This window comes from Anopheles gambiae, chromosome 3, assembly GCF_943734735.2.
Source record: "Anopheles gambiae chromosome 3, idAnoGambNW_F1_1, whole genome shotgun sequence".
In the NCBI taxonomy this organism is placed as follows: Eukaryota; Metazoa; Arthropoda; class Insecta; order Diptera; family Culicidae; genus Anopheles; species Anopheles gambiae.
The window spans coordinates 45,908,781-45,929,858 of NC_064602.1; the positions used below are offsets into that span (position 1 = coordinate 45,908,781).

Sequence of the window (21,078 nt, forward strand, 5' to 3'; positions counted from 1 at the left end):
GGTACAACTGAAACCTACCTATTATCGATACCATTGAACACAAGTTTGTTTTGCGCATCGCAGCATATTTACGCATAATCATAAAGTGCCTTTCGACGTTCGGTACATCCGTCACTTCCGCTGCCAACGCGGAGAACAATGGTAAGGGATGAACACAGGGACAGGAAGCCCTGATATGGATCCGATGACGATGAAAATAAACGGTGCACTTATTTCTGCCACATTTCGCACCATTTCGCCTCTGCGCGTGCATATTTGGAAAAGAAATATTGCACCATTTTCTTGGTTGCTACCTTTCGCGACGCTCGTTGGCTTTGGTTTTCATTCCACATTGGCTGTAGGTTTGTGTTGTTTTTTTTTCATGATTGCCTATTGCTGAGTTCCAAAGGGACCGGGATCAATATGGGCGATATCGCTATAGCTGTGATTGGCAACGGGAATGGATGGCATAGAACGATGGTTGAAAACATAAAAATGAATAAATTTGATTGCTTATTTCCAATGGAAGGAAGTAATTTGCGGAGAAATGCAGTAATAAACATTTCTCGGCTCGTAAACAGTGTCGGAAAGGAAGGTTTTCGCGATTTTTCACGATCGATTGAGTAGGATTGAAATTCACAACAAAAAAAAAAAATAGATAGCAATATTGGGCAAGTTTTATTTCACTTTTTTGAAGTTGTAATCTGATATGGGTTTAGTTTGAAAGATTATTAGTTGCTTATTTTTTGTTCGCATTTGGATCGTGTTAGTACTAAGATGATGATGAAGACCTACCTCTAAATTTACCTTAAATTTAATTATCTTGAAAACAATCAGATTCGCAAAACATGTATAGTCATATTTCAATTTAAAAAAAACATTCTTATTAATTTCCTATTGAGATTTTTAATTCTTCCTATTGAGGTGGAATACCTGCCCATCTATGAATGTAGGTTTACGATATTTTTTTTGTGGTACACAACTGTTTTGAACAACTTTGTTTTTGGTTTTGCTAAAGCTGTGTGAATTAAATTTAATCGGAACTATCGGAACAAAGTTAACATGTTTTATCCTTGTAGGTTCGGTCGGAACGGTCGGAACTAGTATTGCTAACGGTAACGTACATTTGCCCTTACTTCAGAGCATCAGTTAAGAATCGGTAACAAATTGCGCAAATGTGTGATCAGTCAAAACAATAAAGCAAGAGCAATGTCGCTTCTTGATTAACCACCCGCAAACAATGTTGAGGATACTCTGGAGATGGTATACAACCCTTAAGAGGTAATTAATTTATTTTGCTTTCCTTCTGAATAAAAAAAAATCTAATAAGAAATGCCATAATACACAAATTTACAACTGAAAGTTGTAAGAGTTCGACATTAATTCAGATAAATCCATTCAGAGGAAGGATCAAATGTTGTGACAGACTGCATCTGGCCCGTGGGTTAGACTTTTTCGACCCTTGATATGGACCTTCAACCGAACCTACCAAGCCCATACTTTCCGTTCCGGTTCGTTTGGATAAACAACTAGTTCCGTAATGATCCTCTTTTTTCAAATTTCTATTCACATAATATGTGAAAACAGCTAAAGCAACGATTTACAAGGCAATAAGTGATATAAATGTAACAAATTTTAAGTATAAACTAAATCGTTCTACCATAGCTCTTCTTGTTTTTGGCGTAACGCGATCTACGCTGTCATGACGGCCTATAGGGGCTTCCGTGACTTACTAGTTCCATGCAGCCCCATACTCCGCTCCTACTATGGGGTAACGGTCTAGTCGGGAATCGATTCTGTCCGACTCTATAGGAGCCGACGTATCTATCGAATAAACCACCGTTCATCAAAGTATGTTAAATAATTATACGTAATAAAACTCATTGAATCGTTAACGCCCGCCCGTTTTATTATGTACGCATGAATCAATGTTAGGTACAGACATTGAAGAAAGGATAATTGGAAAACTTCGTCAGCTAATCCAACTTCATGAATATTGAATTAGTCTACCGTTCACTCTCCGGATCTGCAAGATCGAGTGTTGATGTTCATGTGTGCGATTTTTCATACTCATTTTTATTTCCACTTTTCCATGCACTTTCCGTTTAATTACTAACGAAACACGGGTTCACCACACGTTCCTCGTTACAATCAACGTATGGAGATGGGGATCCATCACTCTACCGTATTCTTTGGATGCGAAGGTAACTAAAATTTAACGGGTCGGGCAAAGTTAGGAAAATTATGTTTCCGTCCTTTTCTAATAACCTTACGTGGCATACGTGGAAAGAAATTTCTTTCCCAAATCGGAGTGAAGACAAGTGATTGCAATATATGTGAGCATGTTTACGTGGTTTGCAGGTCCCTGTGCCCTTGGCTTCATGGTATGATCCTTGTTTTTTTTTTATTAGGATTAAGTGCGATGCAGGAACTTGTGCCGAGTTCCTTGATACGCCCGCAACGCCAGCAAACACAGTCAGGACCGCGAAAGGTTGGTTTGTACTCGAAAAAGGAAGATTGTACTACGTGCCCGTGTGCCCATCATAACCGACGTCATCGAGACGACACGACACGACGCTGAACTCGACACTTGATCAAATATTTAATCGAAAAAGTCCTCTTCTATCCCTTGCCCAATGAGCCGTACCAGGGAGGTGATTGAATTCCTCCGTACGAGCGGAATGTCGCTCCGGGGAAAGGGAATCGAGATGCCTTGTGAAAAATGCAAGAACGAATCGCTTATGTTGGTTCTGGAATTTATGTACGTAGGTTTTATCGCCATCACCGTACGATGGTGAAGCGAGTATGGTGGCGATAGAGTAAAAAAAAAGCCGAGACCAATCTACACACACGAGAGAACGCGCGCACGCTAGTGCTGCCCACGTGGAACGTGGAAGTTCGGTTTGGTAGTAAAACGATTTTAAATTATAATGATGTTTTTTCAAGCATATTTTGTGTACACAAACGACGCTGTCCCTCGTCCTTCGGTACCAAGGCAGTCGAGAAAAGCAAGGCACACACACACTCCATTGTGTACACAAACCCACCCATCGATTCGCATTCGTCCACGTGCTCCGGCGCTCCGGCGGCGGGTTTGCCGGCAAATCAGCGCGCTTTCTGGCCGCTGCAAATCACTCTATGAGGCGTAACGAGGCGCGTACACTTGGTTTGCGTCTGCCAATATTGCTGCCATCAGAGGCGATGGTCCGTAAAATTTAATAAAACTTAGATTAGCTTTGTGGTTGATGCTTTTGGGCAGACGGGTATAGCTCACTACGCGTTCGGGTGGGTTCGTTCGTTTATTTGCTGTTTTTTTTTATTCTTCTTTTTCCATTTTTATTTTGCTTTCCGGGCGTCGTCTGGTCATGGCATATTTCATGGCGTGTGTAAAGTTGCCCGCTGTCGTAATGAATTTGGCGATGCAACTAAACGGAAAAACTAACCGATTGGTGTGTGGGCACAATGGCACGTGTTTGGAATTGAACCAAAGCATCAACCTATTTGTTGTTTAGCCCAATGTTTGTTTGTTTGTTTGTCTGTTTGCTTGTGTTTACCCTGCAAAGCGAAATCGCATAGCCATCTTATGAGAATATCTAACGACAAGTGGAAGCATAGTGATAAGTAAATATCAGTTTGATGACCTACTAAACACAAGTAACAGGAAAACACAGGAAATAAATATTATCGAGAAAATTAGTAGATTTAACACTTGTAGAGCATGTACTAAATGCCGAATCTATAGTTTAAAATACCAATTTTTAACTATTTAGCTTATTTATTTATTAAGGGTTTATTCTGTGGGAAAATCATGCTTACTTTCATTATTTTTTAATATTTTAGTTCTAGGTAATTTAGTAAGTATCTAGAGTAAGTATGAATAGTATATTTAGTTAGTAGATAATTATATTATATTTAGTTAGTAAATAATATAATAGCTATAGGTTGGTCAAGACCTAACATAAACCTCTTGTGAACTTGAATTTTTATGATTGGTATAAGCAAAGTCAGTCACGGGGGAGTTTAACATATTAGGTCCATTCAATATTTGACCCATACCCATGCTGATGATGGACAGACTGGTAGGTCGTACGGATTAATCTATATACCATGGAAGGATCTCACACATTTTAAATACACTTTATAATTGTTTGATATTAATTTTTGGATTTTGGTTGGCAAATGTTTTAATGCTAGTTCAAATGTCAAAGTCTAAGGCAGTGAGAATGTGATCCGTTGAGAAGAATCAATTTTGTGTTATTTATAAAGAATTTCTCATAGTTTAGTAAACTTACTTCGTCATAAAAAAACATCCGAGAAAAATTAAAAAGACTATATGTAAACCGAGCAAATTGAAACAAAAAAAAAGTAAATTACGTCAACTATCACGTTCACTATTCTCTACAGTCATCTTGAATGCTAGAGAATTTCATTTCATTCATTTCGAAATTATTCATTCCCGAACGACTGGACACCGTCGTGACCTGGCGAATGCTGGCGCATCCGCAAAATAAGCGTTGATTTCCCATTGCAACTCTCATCATCCTTCGTCGCCCACGTAATTAACAGAGACATCATGCCAAACGACAGGTCATACCATGCCTGCTACTGCCATGGACTGCTTCGGTACGTATCGAGTGAGCAAATATAATTTTCATGCTCATGCAATATGTATGAATCCGCGCAACGTGGCGAAAGCGCGTTGCATATTACGTCAATTGCCTGCGGGAAAACTCAGCCCCGTTTCAGGAAAAATCCAACCGCTTCGTGGCCTCTGGTCTGGTGACGGTAAACATGAAGAAGAGACGTTGGTGCACGTGTATGGTTGGAGGTTCAATATATTGCGCTGCCGAGTAGGCAGGGTTTGCATGATTGCGGTCAGAAGGTCTATGGATGTGGCAGCGCATGACAAAAATCATACAAACTCACGTACAAACTCACACAAAGAAGCACAAATCTCCACTAACCATCGTAAGTAACGTACGGCAGCACTAAGCTGGAATAACCTTTGGCAGAGGCGTCGATTTCCTTTAGCCGCTCCTCAGGCTCCGGCACATGAAACCTGCACCTCGAGTGACTGTGGCGGAAGTCCCATCGAATCTCATTCAAAATATCGTAAATATTAATTTTCTCCAAACATTCCATCATTCATTCTTCGAAATGAACGGTCGGAAGCGATGGCCTCCAGGAATTCTGATTCGTCGACACGGGATACAGAGCTACCACCCGTTGCGTTTTGGGGAGGTGAAATGGTAGCGTTGTCACAGTTCTAGCCTATACATTTTCTTCCGGTAAAAGGATCTAACTTCTGCGCTTCGTAGGAAGAAACAAATCTCTTCAAACCACAATGCTTGTCATTCAAGATCCGTGCCGATGAAGGCATCCAAAGGATGGCTCGTTTTTATTTTTATATTGTGACTTTTAGTTCAATGCACTGCGCTGTTCGTAAACTAAAATAGTCATCAATGCAATGCAACTAGTAACAAAAATTTGAAGGGAAAAATGTATGAATCAGCTATTAATATAATGATAACATAACACATATTCATGGTAGGGCAGCAAAAAATAATTGCTAATAATTTTAATAAAAAACCTAAAATTGATACATGTAGTTAATTACACATTTTCAAGAATGAGCGATATGAATATTGCTGAAATAACTAATTAAAAAGAGCTTCTCATTCCTGTAAGTATCAGTGGAATTTCGGATGAAACATTTGCACCTCAACGCAACAGTAAAGAGTGGTTCAATTGGCTTACTGCAATCCTAGACATTTGTAGTAATAGTAGCAGCCGTAGTACGGAAACGTTAAATCGAGAAGCGTTTTCAGTGGCAGACGAATAGTATTACGCATAAATTAAGAAGTGTATAACGAATACTGTTGCTTCCAAACAGATACTTTCTCCTTTGCTCCGGAGAAGGGTCCTTTGAAAAAGACACACCAAAATGAACATCGCAATAGCAAAGTCAACCCACAGAAGGCATGTGCACTTACAAAATGTGAATGAAACCGTGATCATAATGGATAGGTCATAAGATGGGTTTGGTGTGGGTGACAAAACATGGATGTTGATAAAAATACAGCTAAGTACGTTGTTTGAAATTCCATGAACGATACAAAGCTATGTATAGAATCGGTGTTCGCAGGCTTCGCAGGACGAGGTTCTGGAGGAAAAAGCTTGAGATAAAACTGTTGAATGAATCGTTGCTTTTTCGCCATACCGGCAAGATATTTGTATCATAGAAGGATAGAAGCTATTTTTAAGTGCAATATTCAATTATTCGCATTTGATATTATTAATTATTTGTGAAGTAAAGATAAAATAGAAAAGAAACATTAAGCTTAACGGTGCATTCTAAAAGCATACGTTAGTTGTAATGTCAAACAATGATTTAAATCGAATACAACATAACATTACGGTTTGTTATATAACTTATCTACAGCTGTTGAGACGTTATCAACATAATTCTTTCTTTCAAACGAATGTACAATAAATGTGAGCGTTTTTTAAGCAACTTATTTTATTGTACCTTAAAGTTCAGTCACTTGGTTTGGGAATCAATGAAAGAATGGCTAAAGATCGTAACTTTTGCCATGATCGGTAATATACGTGCTATCGGGACTGCTCGGCACGTTGTTTTCAGCAGATCGCCTCAAGACTCCACTTCGATAGTGTCTTCTATCTTTATTGAAGGAAAACACCATTGTGTCATCAAATTTACCATTAATATTTATATTAATACTGAACAACGGTTCTCTTATAAATAAACATGTTGACGAATGATCGTTGAGTAGTTTTGCATGGGCTGGGTGGGTGGTTTTAACCATTAAATCAATTATTTGATACGGTTCAGATTTTTTTTTATCGTTTTTAAAGATTACATTTAATAATTGATGTATCAAACCAGTATAATTTGCTAAAAAAACAGACAAATATAGAAGAACGCGTATCTACGAATCCACGTTTATCAAGTACCGCATATCTATAGGAATACCTGTATACTATACCTATCTATGGTGCTACATTGTGAGACAATTTCGAAAATATTTGAGAAACAATAAAGAAAAATCCAGTATATTTTTACTGTGTCTTAGTGAGCTAATTATTTTGCTTACTAAAAAAAACTCAATTGTTTTCTTGATGCATGTTTAATGCAGTATAAAGTTGATATATTTAACTAAACCGTGTAACAAAAAATAGCATTTCTTGCAAAATTATGATATTTTTCACATGTTGAAAACTTTGCATATATGCCTAGAACTTAGGATGAGCAAGAATAAGTAAGATTAAAAAATATTAATAGAAGTATTCATCAGAACATTTTTAAGTTAGAAGAAAATGTTCTATATTTGTTGATTCTGCCATTTTGTATCGATGATTCGGACTAATTTGATGATCCCTATTCTTCAAAATGTATCATAAGTTAAATTCACTTTTTCATGTTCCCGTAGAACTGCATTAAAGTCCATTTCAAACTATACCATTCAATGCTTCACTATTCTCATGATTATCCTTGCTCCTACTAAAAATTTCATTATCACAGTAAATAAAGCATTTTGTATTTAGGATGTTTAGTACACACACATATTAGCAAAACATTAAAAGAATTGTATGGTGTCAGTTAAACTATGAAACAAAATTACGAAAATTAGCGCACATTTCTTCTATTGAGAGTGGGTTCTAAGATGGGAATGAGGAACACAAGCAATTACCATTGGTGTCTACATTGGAAAACACGAATGTATACTGCGTATGCGCCGGAGGCATATTGGTAGGCGTATGGCGTGGTACAAATTTCATGTACAACTTTTTAGCTTGTAAACAGCTCTAACTCCCGGGTAGGCGAGACGAAAAAGGTTTTTAAGGTGCGTATCTTTTGTTATCTCCTAATGTGATTTCTTCCATTCTCAATTGGAAACAAGCATTTGACGTTGCTCTGACGTGCGAAGTACATAAATAATACGGCTTCCTTTTTTCCTTTCTTACTCTCAGAATGATTCCATAGCGATGCAACGAATCATGAAAAGGAGTAGCAGTAACTTTCTCTCTTTATAAAATCGATAAACGACGCGTAGGATAAAAGGATAAACATAATATACTATGTGGATTACACAGCTTTAAGCTTTGAATTAATCAAAGCAAATATTAAATTTTTGATGTTTTTTTTTCATTTCGTTACAAATAAAACACTTTATGTTATTCATAAATGTTACACTAACGAATGAACTATAATGGAACCCTTATTCACTAATTGAATGAAATTTCTGAGTGCTCGCTGAGAATTGTTTCTACTTTTTACATCTGTAGTGTATCGGATGATCACAGCGAGCTAGAAGAGCTCGTCTATGGACATAAACATCCGCAAAGAAGGTTATTCATAGCTCATTTCACGACGAAGAGTATGACGACTTCGAAGCAAACAGTAGCTAGAGGATGTGAGAAGGATTCGACATCAAAGCAATTCGCTGGAATAATGTTGATATTTGTGTACGTTTTTTACGCTGTTAGATAGCATTGCATTTTTGTTTTCTTTTTCCATATTCTGTTACACTCATTCGAATATGAAAAAGAATAATGAAACGAGCAGACTTTAGAGCACTTTGGTGTTAAGCACTTTTGTCAAGTAGCGTCAACAAGAGTGTGAAACAAAATTGGCCATTTTAATCTTGAGATAGTACTTCGAATGATTACAATTGACATTTTAACATTTGCGCAATGGTAGAACATACATAAAACAGATGAAATTTATTTTTTAAGGAACACAAGAATTAGAGCGACTTGAAATTAGTACGAATCCTGTGATGTAAAATTGAAATGAAAGGCAATTAACATTGTTGAGCATTAAATGCTCTTAGCGTATTGGATCTTAAAAAAAATGTATTTGCAAGTCTAAGCAGTTTGCGCCATTCTATTTGCAAACCATTTCTCATGCTTCTTAACATTTATTATCAATTTTTAAGCGTTTCAATACATCGTACAGGAGCAATTTAAATAAATTTAATCTAATTCAATTATTAGTGAGTTTTAATGACATGCTTCGTTGTATGATGCTGATTCCATCTCCTCTTTTTTAGTTTATAACCACAACTTGCTCGGATAAAAGAAAGGGCCGCATGCAGCTCAAACCACAGCGTATTCGCATATTTCTATACTAACGACGAGCAGCATCGTTCGTGAACCATATCACACGAGTACGAACCGTAGGAATTTACAGAGTGCCGAATGTTTGCGGAGGGTTTTCCGCATTGGGAGAAAAATAATAGCAAAAGATCCCACCTCCCATCCCGGATGCAGAGGATTGGGTTTTTGGGAAAAATGTGGGAAAACCGCGAAACCGCCAACCAGAAACTTCTTTTGGCAGGTTCCAGCCGCTCACTTTGCTGATTTCATCGTTTCTGCATAATATATTTTTAATGGCGATGATATTAAATGAGGAAATTATAGCTAAATTTAACTTAATGTGTCATTAATTTCATTTTTATTGTTATTCACACGGGGCATGAAATTTTATTCACGTAGCGCGTCGTAAGAATCGGTTGGTTTGGTACGCACTACAAGCAGTGATGTTAGCAGATTTTTCGGAAGCGCTGGAACAGCAGGATATTTAAGCATTAGCGCCACCACGGTTTCTCGACGATGGTTGGGTGAGCGTGTAGAGAGGGAAGCTAACAGATAATTTTTATAGCGTAGAGGAATTGTTAGATCATGGAACGATGTTTGGGTTTCAAAATAAGATGGATGGATTTGCTTTTATCTTTAACTATGAAATTATATCGCGAAATTATTTCCGTCAAATGTAAGCTTAGTGCCAAGCGACTCTTACGTTACTACGATTCAAAGTTGCAACATGTGATATTGCTGTAATAAGTTCGCATTTTTCTGTTTGATATCCGTTGCTTTGCCAGTTTTCAGTGCTACGGCCCATATTGAGCTGACATATGATCAAGCTCCAGGGTCGCTACAAGCCGACTAAAACCTTTCAAGCATTTTCTTTCGTAGCTTTCGAGTGACAGACGATGACAGGTTATCGAAGCGTGAAACCATAAACATTACAACTCTCTGTTACCCCGCAACAGATCGGGAATCATCGCATCATCATACAAGATGTAATGTTTGGGAATCACGTGTCTAGTTTGAGCAACCAACACCATATCCGGATGTTGGCTTACTTATTTTGCAATTGCGACCACTGACAGGTAAAGATGGCACGGTATCTTCGTGAAGCCGTCATGTCTTGGGAATCAATCTAGAGGTACGGGGACAGTTGCGCAAACATGCTCATGCAAATGTTCGCAAAAGGGAAGCGAGGTGGTGCTGAGAAATCCTTCAACCGCATCCAAAGTTGCTGCATGGGGGCACAGGCACGAGCGGCACACGTGGTACCGTTTAACATCGTTTAATGAACGAAAATTATCATATTCATGCTGTCACTATTGCTCACCGTCACGGACAACATCTTGTCAGGTGGAATTTCAATCGTTTTTTTAGCTTGAAGTCATATTTTTTGGTTTCACAAAGGGTATTAATATGCTCACACACATTCAGTAAAAAACACCACATTTCAATAGAAAAATATTATCAGGAAATCGATAACATACTCATTATGAAAAATGAAACAAAAATTCAGAAATATTAAATGACACATGGTATAAATACTTGAAAAATAATCAAACAAATTATAACAATCAATTTAAATCCCAAACAAACCAATTATATTATAAAGTCTGATAAACAACCATGTACCTCACAATAACAACACACAGCACATTATTGCCGAATTTATGTTCCCCCGAAATAGTGCTAATTTGGCAATTCCAAAAGCATACCTCAGGCGTATGTGCACTGGCGAGACACTGCCTAAGTACTGCCACCGGAATCCTGTTGTCAGTTGCTTTGTTTTCTAAGCTGCTGTCAAGTGATATATGGTTTTTTCGTCCTCGAAAAATGAAATCGAAGTACCGTCTGTAGGCTTTCTTATCCAGACCGTGCGGCGCGCCATGATGAATAAACAACTTGCAAAGAAGTTTCGCCTCTCACCCTGTATCTGTCCTACCGATGCCAGAAACACCTAATGGCAGTTGGCACAAGAATAAGGCGGATTATGAAATTAGGAAGTAGGAATTTCCTTATTTTTATTAATTATGATTAGTTGCAAGGGAAGAGGATGATTTACGATGCTGGGATTTTGGCGTTGTTTCATTCGTTCGGTAGTTCGTTCGTTCGTTCGTTGCGTTCCGTTCAGTCGTGCGCTCCACATGCACACACACACCTACAGACAGGCAGCGCGTGATCGAGGGTGAAGAAGGTGGGTTTCTTGTGACTAAAGTTTTATCCACAATTTGCCGGAAGTTGCGGTTGAGGTTCATGGCGTAAGGACTGAAATTGGATGAAAACGAATCTCGCTCTAACCTGTGGCACAAGCAGCACCACAGGGCGGCGGGCAACCTACACAGAGGAGTTTCTTCGACCAAACCTTGCGTGTGATCGTAGAAACGAGTGAGCGCAGTAGAGGTAAAAAAAGACATTTAAGGTGAACTAATGCTTGCTACGCTGCAAAGGAAGCAAAACGGAAAACCATTATGTGGGATCATGAACTTACCGTCGGCTTGACAGGGCACATGTACAGTGAAAATGGCACAACTAGATTGCGTTCCCCCCCCTCTCCCCATCAGAGTCAGCCCCAAAATCACTAGGTGGGTGAAACTGAAAAAGAAGACAAGCGTACGTAAGTGCGTTATGGTTACTGTGCACAGCAACAGTAGCATCAGTAGCAGCCGCAGTAGCAACGGCAGCGGCAGCCTTCTGAACCCGCGCATAATCTTGATAATACATGATTTTCATCTTTAGATCGGGCAGAATCATCTTTTAATACGCTTTCGCTTTTCAAAGACGTTCGCCTGATGCACGGTGAGTCCCACCCAGCAGTGAATAGCGGTAAATCTGTGTCCTGTTTTATTTCTCCGCCGCCAGGTTTGCTGCCGTTTGGCATCGAGGGGAGCAAAGCAATTGATCGTGCGGAGGGCATGAGTAAGCCATAGTTCAGGTGCATGCTTACGTAGAGCTGGGAAAATTGATTAAACCCCAATCCGAACCTCCGAGAGTAGCAAAGCAGTGTGGTGCGTGTGGGTTCGTATGGAAATGCGAAAGGAAATCCGAGAAGCTTACAAAAATAGAATATTAATACTTGATCGATTTAATGCGGTATCGTCGATGCTTGCTTTTGCCCCATTTTGCCATGCCCCCGCCTATAATCCGAAAACTCATCATCTCAGATATTGATGATAAAGAACGACCGACATTGTACGTCAAATCTAAAGACACAAATCGATCAAGGGTGCAGCTTCACGGGTTGAGCGTATCGCTTCAGATAAGTCCAGCATAGGATATTGTTGATTAAAACACGTATTAACATGAGAAGGATAATTGGTAGGATCGCTTTTGATCATCAATATCAATTTTGCGAAGTGGATTGACACAGATTCATTCATTTATTTGTAGATTTATTTAACATGCAGTTGAGCATGCTACTAACATGAACATTTTCTATATGGCATTTTTGCAAACATGAAGTATTTTTAAAACATAGCATAAATGCTTTGTTTGAATTAAATGAGTATCGCAATAAAATCCGAGAAATAATCTTGACGAATGGATCAAAAGGAAAGCCACGAAATCAATAGTGAGAGCATAACGCTTCAAAAGAAACGCATTTTGAGTAGCAGTTGTTCTTAATTAAATGGAAAAATATTCCATGTTTTTAAAACGCGCTTAAGATAAAAGTAATTTCTATTTTGTTTGTCTCTCTTTATTACTATCTTTCTTTACCACCTGGGCCGGTTCTGCATAAAGGTATGGAATTATTATTTTTACTCTCTCTCTCTCTCTCACTACCTGCAGTCCCTTTGCCCTACTCCGTCAACGTTATGCCATATATAAGGAATATAAAGAATTTTTTATCCTTTTACCATTTTTACCATTGCCTTCGTTGAAAGACCGCTCGCTGACCGCAGCTAGAACAGCAGCGGCAGTAGTAGCGGTAGACGGCACTGTTTTATGTAAATTAATTCGAAAAACTTACGATAAATTAATTCCGAACAGAAAAGAAGGAAATCGCAAATTTATGAGGAAATGTGCAAATTCTGCATGCAGCTCGTAGCTTTTTCCTTTTTCACATTTTTTGAACTGCTATCCTTTTTTTGTTGCATTTAGTGCGAGTTAGCCGGGAGGAGCTCTAGCGATATTGCCCACAAATCCTGTCCACCTGGGTTATTTTTAGTGCACGGTTTTAGCATCCAGCCGTGCGCCTGAGGTAAAGGAAGTTCGGGCTGCTCGGTAGTTATTTTATCTGCGTCCGTACGGTAGCCGTGTTTTTTTGGTATAGTTCACACGATCTACCATTCCGGCGCTGGGTACCATCATGGTAGTATGGCTTGCTCGTGCATTTGTAAGCGCGATCTTTCATAAACCGCTTCCGAAAGATGCATTTTCTTGATTTTTGACCACGTTTATTGCCCGTTCAAAAAATGGTTCAAAATATTTCATTCAATTCCAGCGGTTTAGGAACCGGTTTTAATGGAAAAATAGGAATTCGTAAATTTCAACTCGGGAAAAAAACACAAACGTGCACGACGCAAGCACACCGTATGACTCCGTGCCGAAAACGGTCACATGGGTCACATTTGTTTGCACATATCGTGCAGAGAGATTCATTGTATTAGAACCGCAGAAGAAATGGTGCGCATGTTCGAAGCATGGACATGTACGTTCAAGTGGCAGGAATTTATCGACATTCCCGAAACAAGGTAGGAAAAAGTGGTAATGGTTGTATAAAAACTTCAAAATGATGCAATACAATAAGTTGACTAATATCATTCACCAATAAACAATTTATGTGTAATAGTCTTTATCTAGTAATGCCAAAGAAAAATAAATATAAAATAGCTAACAATCATGTTTTGCAGCATCTTTAGAAAGAAAAATATTCGTCTAAATATTATGCACATTTCCGAACATGGGGTAAAAAGGATGATCACATTCACCCAAAATGCCAATTAAAATGTGTAAAGGTGAACAAACATAGTAACATTTTTACACACTTTCTTGCACAGCCTGTAAACGAAAAAACTGCCAACTTTTCAGAGAATCATTCTCAAAACCTACATAGAACTTTATTAGTAGCCTTCAGAGATTTACTCGACATATACATTTTTGTTATCTTTTTTTCCATCCCCAGGATCGTCCGGCTACCAGCGACAGGTATGCTAGAAGCTACCTCAACGGTGGATATACTGACCATTTTCTTTATTCATTCCCGCCAGGATCAACAACGTTCGGCGAGCGAAATGGCGACTCTAGCCAGCCTTGCAGAAGCAATCGCTTCGGGCACCGGGGTGATGGGAAACAGCCCGACCGGCAAGAAAAAAGTATAGCAAACTAAAAATCACCACCACCCTGCAAAACGATTCTACTGCTTCTGCGCATCGGTGCATCCGGAAGTTATCGCTCACTCGAACGCCGGCCAGTGCGCCGGAAGTCCGATTAATGCTTCCGCTTCGTTCGGTTGGCTGGATGCCTGGCGGATGCTCAGTAGGACTTGTCTGCTTTGTAATGGGTTTTTATTTGCAGTTTGTGTTTTTTTCCCTCCTGTTCATCTCCTTAGGGCGGGCGCGATTGCATCTCGCCCGTTCGTCCATGAAATTGCTCGGTTTATATTAGGCCACACAGATGGAACTAGTTCCATGCTGGACGAAGAAATATCTTAGCACCAGCCAAAGGAATAGTTTTATGTGAACTAGACAGGTTCATGGAAATGCAAGAAACTACACTTTAAAAAGAGTGCCTGCCTTCTTGTGCACAACATTTGTACTGGTTTACAGCTTTATTTTACGGTTCATTTATCTTGGATTTTTGTTTTTTTAGCTCATGTTTTACTGCATAAATAATCAATCGGTAATTGTTTCTTTCCTGCAAGCCTCCTGTTAGGATAGAATGCGTTAAATGCACCGAACTCTACATCAACACAGCAGCAGCCGCCCGGAAACTGGCTTGATGGAAATGGAAGGGAAAAAGTTCCTTCAATGACGTACGCCAAAACAGCGTAACGCCACGTCGGAAACGTCACCGTAGCTTGATGCCGGATGTGAGGGAAAAATCACATAAAATCCCTTTAGGGTAGTGTTTACTACAATCGGACATCGAAATGCGTCTGCATCCGACCGATCGAATGATTCGTTTCCGGATAGACGAACACAGCCGATATTGATGTGATGTAAAGTACCACACATCTACTTCATTCGAGAGAGAATATTAAACCACGATTTCGGCACTGTTGCCGAACATTAACATTAATATGCTAGTTCTAATTAATGAAAATTGTTCAATAAACTTGAAAATATCAATTATTCTGTTTTTTGTCACCTAATTCCAATGGCTAATATAATAGTAAATAGTAAAATAATCATTGTGGCAGATATTCGTAATATTTAGGCATATCTTTTATTTACAATTTCTTGCAAATGCAAGCTAAAATAAATAAACTAAAACGGCACATTTTAACATCACAGATACTTTCAATTTATTTATTATTTATCAATACAATGGAGATCATTGAACAAAAGCATATACCATTTTAGCTTAAATCGAAATGACAATCTCAGTAACACGTCCAGCAATCTTGTTTTAACATTTTACAGGTGGAATGCAAAATCTTACCAAATCAGTCATCGTCCAACTAGCTAGTTTACTAAAGTAGAGTTAATGTAAAAGCAAAACATTTGGATTGAACAGAGCCTGCTAGTTGGCGAGTAGGAGAGAGCGCGGGTGGTAACAATAATAATGGCCATAAGATACAGCTTTGAATGGAGAACACATTAAAACGATTTCGGCGAAAGGTTTTTTTATCCATTCCTTAGCATTTCTTCTTCCACTGCTGCTGGTTGGCAAGCAATATCCACAGTAAACATGTCTTAACCTCTCGAAAGAAAATGGTCACCGTGTGAAATTTCCGACGTGTTGCAAAAGCCAGTTTGCAATGGATGAAGCCGAAGAAGGATAAAACACTCTGGCGCTGGACTGGCCGGCGACAGACTGGAACCATTGGAAGGAGTTCATCGTGAGGAGAGAAGGGTTTGAACGAAAGTAAGTACACCAAAGGAAGATAGCAATATAAACAGACGAATGGAAGCGTAGGTTCAGCAAGCGTTAGTGGTCCCACAAACTACTCCAGCTAGCAAACAGCCGAGCGTAGAATGGAAATAGCCCAGCTGACTGGTGACCGGTGAAAGGAGGTTGACGAGGAAAAACCATCTTGCAAAGTGCCACCAGTCGCCACTGTCACCGGATATTGCAAACTGTCCATTCTCGAGCATATCTTACCGATATGCTGCCAAAAGATGCCATTAAATTCTACGTTTGTGTGTTTGTCGGAGCTTTTCGTTTATGTTGGCCTATTCATACTTTGAACGTTTGTTTTTTTCTGTAAGACGCTTAGGTTTTACTTTTTGCTGATGTAACAAGCTTGAAAAGAAAATGAACATCAAAAATTGCTACTTTCGATTTTTTACGTTATTTTACACATTGTACCATTTAATTTTTAGAAGAAGTATGTTTTTGTTTAAGTAAAACAGATAATCTCAAATAAAAACCCGGCAAAATACAGACAAAACATACTGAAAGCCCATTTACATCCTAAAAAAAGATGAACAGCAGCATGGCTAACTCCAGTTAATTCAAAAACTTCCTCAATGATTTTAACAAGTTTCTTCCCACGGTAAATACGACATATCCAAGGGATGAATTACCATTTTTCATTGATGGTACTTGTCATTGCTACCGCCCCGATGATGCGGTGGCGCGATCGTGTAATGTTACACACACGCGATCATGTAAACGATCAGCAACAACAATAATCCCATATCATCGATGGATTAACGGTTTCATACATTCAATTATGCACTGAATTACGTAGACAATTGATGGCTGCACAATGGTGGTCGGTCTTTGCGCCGAGCAGCAAAGACACGCAGCAGCAAAAAGACACAGAAAAATAGTGGCAGCACAAACAATAAGGTCACTCAGAAGGCGTTCGTTTGATGTGGCAGTGGATGTGGAGCAAAAAGTGAGAACTACGTTTAACTTTTTGTCATTGATTCTCGGCACTCGAAACAGTTCCGTTCGCCTGGCATGGGGATCGCCGCTACTTGACTCGTCGAGAGCGAATGTCATTAAATGGTTGTTCGTCGCTCGCAACCGCATCCGTTGCAGGGAATGCCGTGTTTGTCCCCCTCAAGTACCTTGATACTTGTTATTAATTTACAGTAATTATTTACGCCATTGTGTCACGATGCTACGGTAATGCGACCACAGCAAATCAAATCAAACGATGCTAATGATGTGGGCTTGTGGTTCCGGTTTTATCCAAGCACCGGAGCTGACGCAAAATGCATAAGGCGAACTTCCGCCGCTGCACTCTCGGCAAGCCGGATTTGTTTTACAACTTTGTCCAGCACCGTGTCTCTTGTCCATTTCTGTGCATACTTTCTTGTGCGCTCTCACGCGTGTGGTAAAGTTGCACTCGAAAGTTCAACAATGTATGGTAAGAGGCAGGGAGGATCCGACATACGACAGCATAAAGCTGACACTGACCTACCATGCTGTGGTCAGAAATGTTGAAACGAGAAAGAACGAGTGAGAAAAAGAGAGATAGAGAGAGAAAGAAAAAGAGACAATTATCAAGGGAACCTCTATTCTAGCAGGATAGACGAATGATGATGAACGAAAAGCAGTGGGCAAGATTGATGAGCTCTTTGGCTGATCGAAGGTTGAATGGGAAAATTTAGCGCATGATTAATGTACTCTTACCATAATTGACAAACAATAACAAGGAGAAAAGATCACGCTGGGACTTTGCATGATGAGCATTGATGAGAAAATGGAAAACAGTTCCATCTTGCTAGCTACATGGTGTGAAAATGCGTATGTATTAAGTAATTGTGTACGATAAGGTATGGATATGATTAGGAATGAATACAATTGTTTCGAAATATAAGACAGTAGCATGCTCTGATTTGGCTTATATAGGCTCTAGCCTTATTTAATCTTAAGTATTTACATTGATCGACATTAACACTATAGAAATATAGAATAAATGGTACATGTTACATACAAAAAAGCTTTGCGTCCTTACCGCAATCAAGCATTCGAAAATTCACTCAAAGATTAACACCTATCCAATCAAAGAGGGAAAAAAACGCTGACATCCCTTTTCATTCAAGCGTACCTACTTACGTTCACCACAATGAGAAAAGGGAGCAATAATCAAAGATGTCAAAAAACCTTTATGACTTGTCGCCTTCCAAGTGATCTTCCTTATTGTTTACTATTATTACAGCGGACATAGCCTGTCTTCCAATTAGAGAATAAAGAAAACGAGTGTTAGCAGACGATTTTTTCTTCTGCTTTCTGCAGTCGTAACCTTACTCGTTGAATGAAACATTCATTGCATCGGAGTCCTTCTCCTTAAATGTGTCACCAAACGTTGGTCCAGTCCGGCACACAAAAGAAACATCAAATAAGGCAGCTAAAACGTATTCGAGCAGTTCTCTCCTCCGTTGTAAAGCATGAGACGGAAGCTGGTCCAAAGAACGGGTCGGGGAATCTCAAAAGGACATATTGCATCTTAGCCACTACAATCCGATACCCTAAGCCCTGAAGCCAGCCAGTATAAAGAGATAACTTTTGAACCTATCCAAAATGAGGGCCACGCGAAGGATCAACCCTCGGGAAGCATGAATTTGTGGCGCGCATTCTCTCGCGTGTCAATCAGCCAACCCCGATGGTACGAAAGCAGACTCATCACATATGACATGAACTGCTGCTCCGTATGATGTATTCATGAAGCGCGTAAAACGAAACGCCAAGGAATGGTACCGGAAATCTGATTTCTTCTTTGATTTATTCATCCCAATGCGCTCCACCATTCGGTTGCTGCTGCTGCTGCTTGATCGCTTGATTTTGTGGTTACATCGGTTTACAGGCAATTGTAATTTGATGTAAGCGCTCGAATGTCGCTGAGAAAATCCGTACGACGCAGTCGTATCGAAGGTAAAGCCTTGCGTTCGGCAGTGCAAACGGATGCAGCTTGATTTAAGATAGCTATCCTGGAGTTTTTTTTTTGTTTAATAAATTCTACACATCTCACACACAGAGGTGATGCGCCATTCCGGAGCCGAGCGACACACCAAACACGTTGACATGAGAAAACGTAATTTACGTCGGCAGGACGGAGAAAAGATCAAGAACAAAAGAGCTTAAGGTCTTGGGTAAACCGAAGCTGTGGTAGGAAAATAATAGTTGTTGAAGAAGCAAGAGCTCCAATTACTGCGACCGACAGATCTAAGAAGCACAAAGGTCAATGCCCTCTAAATGGCACAGTTGATTAACATTTTTCAGATCAGAAGATGGCGAACGAATTTGAACTTGAACATCAATTCAAGAAATATACAAACCATGTTTGTTTTTTTTTTTAGAAAATTGCCTATTTAAACAATCTTTTATAATTACTTTTTCCAACCCCACATTAAACACGTTATTCGCATGTTCAACTACAAGGAAAATAAGAAGCATTATAAACTCAATACGCTTAACAATACAGGACACAATACATTTCTTTTGCCCATTCAACCCTAATGACGACATAAAGCAACAAGTGCTTGCGTTAACACGAATCGAAGTATAACAAAAACAAACATTAAAATTACTCCATACCTCATTTGGGGTTTCCTGAGAAATGTGCTTTTACCGATGCTAAATGCCATTTTTGTCGAATTATCATCGTTTGAGCTATGAAGAGTAATGAGATTTCCGGGAACAAGCATGTAACAATCAGCAGTGTTACCAACAAATGATTAGAAGTTCAATAAGGATCAACCACACTTTTGATTAAATGGTTATGCCTATGGGAGTGTCTTCGATTCGTTGCATTTCCACAACAATACATCCCGATTAAAAACACAACTTCTAAAGAAAACATTCGACATTCAGCGTTATCTTCCCACAACCAAAATCTCCCATTCGATCACACAAGTTCACACAGAACCTACCACGCAACTAGTCTCGCGCGTTCAAAGCCGACAAGCAATGGAGCTGCATTGCATATTTTAAATTTGTAAGGCATCTCCTCAGAACCTTCATTCGGTTCAAAATTTCAACATGCGACATGCAGCAGCAGCCCAGCCCTGCAAAGATCAAAGGGACCGGGACAAATATGCGCGCCCCGTTTGCTGCAACGGATCGTGAATTCGGTGTGCCCTAGGTGGCGTAGAATTGCTATATACGCGCGTTTGTTCTTTTCTTCCCGGCACAGAGCAGCGGTGGCTGATGATTGAAATCAGCGACCGCGATGTCACGCTACGACTGTTTGGCGTAAGTTTTTACCACAATCTCCGGGTTTTAGCATGATGCAGTCGGATGGAAACAAACAAAAAGAAGCTCCGTACATGCAGGGCTGAAATTATGACAGTTGTTTGATGATGGCTTTATGCTTCGAATATTACAACAGTAAATACGGCAGCCTTTCGACCTTAAGTACGGTGTCAACGCTAGTTTATAGATGTTCTCGGTTCACACTGCAGTTAAATTTGATTTAAAGATATCGAGGATATTTTACAGCTAGATTTTTCTTTCCTTTTAAAAGACACTAAGCACCTTTCTGTTTGTAAAAAAAAGGAATTATGTTTGGTCCTTTTTGCAATTAGAGACAGTTTTGCTACGTCCGGCAGATCGGATAACGAACGCGAAACCATTTTCATCAAATAAGGAAAGGTCTCGTCCCCGGTCTCAACCCACCACCATTAACTGACGCCCTATTCATCGCAATCCCCCGCCAAAATCGCCCACCAAAAGAAGGAAAGCAATTTGTTTCCCCCAGTTTAGCGCCGGTCCGCGCAGACAAGATTTATAATCCTGCAGCGTCAGGTTGCCGAAACCAATCCCACACACCATAGCTAGATTGCGCCATTGCGAGGATGCTCACCCGATTGGTCCAATCGGATTGGATGCCGCGTTCCATTGCATTAAAGTATCCCCCTGCTGAAGGAAGCT

At 39.5% G+C, this 21,078-nt stretch overlaps 1 protein-coding gene and 1 long non-coding RNA gene across 2 annotated transcripts in view; one reads left to right on the top strand and one right to left on the bottom strand.

Moving 5' to 3' along the window:
• LOC1279373 (calcium-independent phospholipase A2-gamma) overlaps positions 1-21,078 on the bottom strand; it is a 124,865-nt gene that overhangs the window by 75,346 nt on the left and 28,441 nt on the right. The window lies entirely within an intron of this gene.
• LOC133393662 (uncharacterized) lies at positions 14,152-15,380 on the top strand. The gene is made up of 2 exons (XR_009766314.1): positions 14,152-14,235; positions 14,298-15,380. It is a non-coding gene; the product is annotated as an uncharacterized LOC133393662 (long non-coding RNA).